Source organism: Physeter macrocephalus, chromosome 3 (assembly GCF_002837175.3).
Source record: "Physeter macrocephalus isolate SW-GA chromosome 3, ASM283717v5, whole genome shotgun sequence".
In the NCBI taxonomy this organism is placed as follows: Eukaryota; Metazoa; Chordata; class Mammalia; order Artiodactyla; family Physeteridae; genus Physeter; species Physeter macrocephalus.
Window position 1 is genome coordinate 73708 of NC_041216.1, and position 5679 is coordinate 79386.

Here is a 5679-nt window from a genome sequence, read left to right on the forward strand (position 1 = left end):
CCTGTAGCCAATTGATGTGCAAAGCCAGATTCCTAGGAGACCATGTGGTAAGCCCAGAATCAGCACACAGGGAGTTAGTCACAGGATTAGGAGGTTTAACAACACCAGGCTCTGAGCCTGATGCAGAGGCAGCGTGAGACAGGAACAAAGCACATACTTTGAAACCAGAGAAACCTGGACACACACAGTGCCCCTTACTTCCTAGCAGAGTGGCTGTGGGCAAGTCATTCAATCTCTGCAACCTCTAGTTCTTTAAAGGTGAATGACGATACCTACTTCACAGGCTTATTGTGAGGATTCAAAGAGATAATGCATCAAATGCTAGACCAGCTCCTTTCATGTGATAGGCGCTCAGTAAATGGTAGCTACATATCCGTCTCCATATGCTAGGGGTTAAGGGTTCAAGTCAGCCTTGCAGAATATCCTTTGCTCTGAATTAAACAGGGCAAGAAAGGACGGGGCCAAAAGACCAGTAAGAACAATGCTGCAGTAATCCAGAACACAGATGCTAGTGGCTTAAAACAGGGATGCAGCCTCGGAGAGGTGGGGAGCTGGGAGAGAGAGATATATATATATACAGATTTGAAAGATATTTAGGAGGCAGGCACTATGCTGAGTGTTTTACATAATTATTTATAGTCCTGACAGCAACTTATAAAGCAGTCCATTTTTCAGATAAAAGTCAGAGATATTAAGCAACTAGCTAAGGATCACACTGCAGTGACTGAACTGCAATATGAATTACAGTTGGTGTGATTCCAAAATCTCTCTTCTTCCTACAAATATACCTCTGTACATATCTTGGTTCTCAACCAACATGTCAATTGTGAGGAATATAGTAATTTCTTACCACCAACAAAGTATTGAAGTTTAGAGAAATGATGGAGTTTTTAGAAAATATAACTTGGAACAGATCAAGGTTATCACTATAATAAATAACGTCACTACTGCTCACTTCCATTATGATATGCTTTCTTGGGGGTGGGAGAGAAAGAGGTGGAAGCAGAGCTCGTGGATCAGAAATTGTACATCATTCATCGTAGGTTTGTCTATGACAGAGTACCACGCATGTGAACTTCATCCATTGTTTCATCTTGGACACAGTTTCAGAATGGTTACTCCGAGGAACAGGCACTCTTGTTGAGCAAAGAAAGTCTTAGCCGGGCCATGTACAAGCTTTCACTGTAACAGTGACAAGCTCTTCAGACAGCAGACATAGGTGCTAACCAACGGATAATCTCCTGACACTGTGTTCCTCAGATTTTCATCTTTCCAGTCACACGCAAATTATAATCCACTGCAGAAACTTAACTGTTTTAGATGGAGGACGATATCATCTAACAAATTTGAACTCCTTTTCCATACGAACCAACAAGTTAAGTTTTTCCGACTTTTACAGCTTAATATTTTAACCCAGGTGCTGCCGCCATTTCTTCTACCTTCAGTCTCTGCGCCTTTAGCAGAGCTCCCAACAGCACTATGTTGGGACAGAGCATCCGGAGAGGTTTACAACCTCTATGGTCTGTAAGAGCCACTATGAGGAAGGTCCAGGGAGTAATTTACCATTTTCAGTGGAAAACAAGTGGTGGTTATTAGCTATGATGACTTTGTACTTTGGGTCTGGATTTGCTGCACCTTTCTTTATAGTAAGACAACAACTGCTTAAAAAATAATCCATGAGGGACTTCCCTGGTGGTCCAGTGGCTAAGACTCCATGCTCCCAGTGCAGGGACCCGGGTTCAATCCCTGGTCAGGGAACTAGATCCCACATCCCACAACTAAGAGCTCGCATGCCGCAACTAAAAGATCCTGCGTGTCACAACTAAAAAAAAAAAGATCCCGCATGCCGCAACAAAGATCCCACGTGCCGCAACTAAGACCCAATGCAGCCAAATAAATATTAAAAAAATAATAATAATCCATGAGACAGATATGAAGAGGAGCATTTTAAGAGGTGCAATCTCTTTGAAAAAAGGATTGAACTCAACATCCTAGATATGTTTGTAAATAAACTTATGGCATAAATTCTTAAAAAAATTTTAACCCAAGCATAACATTTTACATTTCTTTTTATAAAATTTTGCTCTGAATTAGTTTGAGCCTAAAATTTCATCCTCATGAGATGGATGTAAATCAGTTTTGTTTCTCTGCAAATTTAATACTCATGACTTCTTATTCCTACTCCAAATATTGCTTTAGAGCAATGGTTGTTTTCAAAAGTTTTTATAAGTTATTCATTCATTAGACAAATGTCACTGCATGCCACCCAAGTACCAGGCCCCTCAAGGAATTCACAATCTAATAAGGAAAACAGATAGACAAGTACTCCTAATGATAGTTATAACATTAATAACAATTTGTGCTATTTACCACCACCTGCTCTATACCAGACACTGTGCTAGGCCTTAGGAGTGAAAAGAGGAATAAGAAATTTCCCTACATTCAGGGGCTTCGCATGCCTTCAGAGGGTTTATGTACAGTCTGATGGGGGAGGCAGGTATATGGACCAATACATGAAATAGAGTAAACAAATGCCCTGCTAGAAATAACAATAGTGTGCTTAGTAGGAGGACAAGAGACGGAGAGGTTAATGAGAGATGAGAAGGCAAGTTGGAAAGGTTTCATAGAGGCAGTGACCTTTGAACTGATTTTTAAAAAGATGAGTATCTTCCAAATTAAGGGCAAAATGAAGAAAAAGGATAACTGGCAAAGACAGGTGTAAAACAATTTTATGTGTTCAGGGGACTGCAAGCAGTTTGGTAGAGATGGAGGTTACAGTAAAAAAGGAGGGAGGAGGAGTTGGGAGGATCCAGTAAGAGCTGAGGCTTGTTGGGCAGAGGGCAGATGATGGAGGGCCTTCCACGCTGTGCCGTCTGTGAGGCCATGGGGGTCACCAAAGTGTTCCAGGCATGGGAGTTACAAGAACAGGGTTTGCCTTAGAAACAGAACTCTGGTAGCTATGAAGAGGATGGAGTTTAGAGATAAGGAGAGCAGTTAGAAAATACAGAATATATGTGTAGGATGGGAATTCCCTGGTGGTCCAGTGGTTAGGATTCTAGGCTTTCACTGCCGTGGCCTGGGTTCAATCCCTGGCTGGGGAGCTGAGAGATCCCACAAGCCATGTGGCACAGCCGGAAAAAAAAAAAAAAAGAATATATTTGTAGGAGATACTCATAGGGAGAATAGGTTGACTAGAAGGAGAAATACTATGTCTACATGAAGAAATCAGGTTAGAGACAACCCAAGAGAAAAATCAGCAACCTGGAAAGGTACTTCACAAAAAAAGAAAAATCAATGGCTAATAAACACATGAAAATGTACTCTACCCAGTAACCAGGGAAATTTAAGTAAGAACCACACTGAGAAATTGTTATATATCCACAAGTCTGGCAAAAATGGAAAGGTCTCACAATACCAAGTATTGGTAAGAATGTGGAACAACAAAAATTCTACGTGCTGGTAATAGAACAAACTGGCAGAACCTCTTTGGAAACAGTTTGATGTTAGCTAGTAAAGTTGAAGAAGCACTTATCTCAGAACCCAGCAATTCTAGTTCCAGATCTCTACCCTAATGAAACTTGTGTCCTGTACACCAGGATACTTATAAAAAATGTTTATGGTAGCATTTTCCATAAGAAAAAAATTGGAAATAACCTAAATACGAATCATCATTGGATTGGATACATGAATCAGGGTGTATTCATACAATGGACTATATAACACAGCAATAAAAATGAATGAACTCCAAGTACATGCAATAATACGGATGAATCCTAAACTCTTAATGATGAACAAAAGAAACAAGACCCAAACAGTACAAAAACATGATTTTACCCATATAAAGATCCAAAAATGCTAAATTAAACTATATTGTTTAGGGATACAGACATAGGTAGTAGAATTATAAAGAAAAGCTGGAAAGTAATCATCATAAAAGTCAAGGGAATGATTATCCAAGTAAGGGAGAGATGGGTTGTGACCAAGGAGAAGTATACAAAGGACTACTAGGATGCTGGAAATGTTCTGTTTCTTGGGCTGGCTGTGGTTTCATGAGGGTTCAATTATTTGTTTAACTGTACACATATAGTTTGTGCATCTTTCTCTAGGTATGCTATACTTCACAATATAAAAGAAAAAATTAATGTACTTAGGAAAAAAACAAAAAGTACATTAACAACTATGTACTGCTAGATGTGTTTATAATTGAAAAGCTGCTTTGTTGAAAATTAAAAAGAAATCAGAAAAGGCTTCACATAGGAGATACATACATGTGAAATGAAACATAAAGGATCCCCTGCTTTCCAACCTGGGTCCCACAAAAAAAGGTGGCAAGAAGACGGACTGTTCTGGGTTTCCCTGGTGGCGCAGAGGTTGAGAATCCGCCTGCCAATGCAGGGGACACGGGTTCGAGCCCTGGTCCAGGAAGATCTCACATGCTGCAGAGCAACTAAGCCCGTGCGCCACAACTACTGAGCCTGTGCTCTAGAGCCTGCGAGCCACAACTACTGAACCTGTGCGCCACAACTACCGAAGCCCGCACGCCTAGAGCCCGTGCTCTGCAACAAGAGAAGCCACCGCAATGAGAAGCCCGTGCACCACAACGAAGAGTAGCCCCTGCTAGCCATAACTAGAGAAAGCCCGCGTGCAGCAACAAAGACCCAACGCAGCCAAAAATAAATAAATAAAATAAAAGTGTATAAAAAAAGAAAAAAAAAAGAAGAAGGACTGTTCTGAAATCAATGAGGTAGTGACCAGAGAATACACCATCAACATTTACATGAACATCCATGGAGTAGAGTTTAAGAAGTATGCCCCTCGGGCACTCAAAGAGATCTGGAAATTTGCCATGAAAAAAATGGGAACTCCAGCTGAGTGCATTGACACCAGGCTCAACAAAGCTGTCTGGGCCAAAGGAATAAGGAATGCCCTATACTGTAACTATCCAGGTGTGGTTGTCCAGAAAACGTGCTGAGGATGAAGGTCCACGAAACAAGCTCTATATGCTGTATACCTATGTACCTGTCACTGCTTTCAAAAATCTGGATGAGAACTTACAGCTGATGGTCAAATAAAGTTATAAAACTGAAAAAAACAATTCCTTGACCTAATGCTAGGTTGGGTACCAGTCCTGTGAACTATACCATGAACTTATCTGTCTTAAAATACTTGCTGCAATGTAATGTATTCGGCTGTTTATATATCTGTGTTCTCCACAACTGTAAGCTGCTTGAAGGCAAGCTCGGTCTTGTCTACACTGGATTCTTATGACCTAATAGTTCACAGTATATAGTAGGTACTCAATAAATTTGTGGAATGAATGAATGAATGAAGAAATGCTGCTTACTCTTTTTATAATCATGTCTTGAGTAATCTATGCACTACATTCAATGGAGATCACAAACCTTCTCCATGCATTAAGTTTTCAGCTGCTACTCTGTCCTTTCCTCCACAGTTCTCCACTTCCTACTTTAAAGGTAGAGGCCACTAGAATCTTCCTCCCCATCAATTAAAATTTTTCTCTTCTTTCACTCCTCTTAGAATAACTGCTCATCTCCAAGGCTAATCCTTTTATCTATCACCTTGACGTATCTCTTGTATTTCTTCCCCAGATTTGCATCCTTCATTATTCCTGTTCTGAATGATTCTACATTTTATCTTCCCCTCATTCATTCATACCAG

General features: G+C 40.4%; 1 pseudogene; it reads left to right on the forward strand.

The window, feature by feature from the left end:
- The first annotated feature begins 1479 nt into the window (after positions 1–1479).
- On the forward strand, positions 1480–1673 carry LOC112065307 (cytochrome c oxidase subunit 7C, mitochondrial-like; annotated as a pseudogene).
- The last annotated feature ends 4006 nt before the right edge of the window (positions 1674–5679 follow it).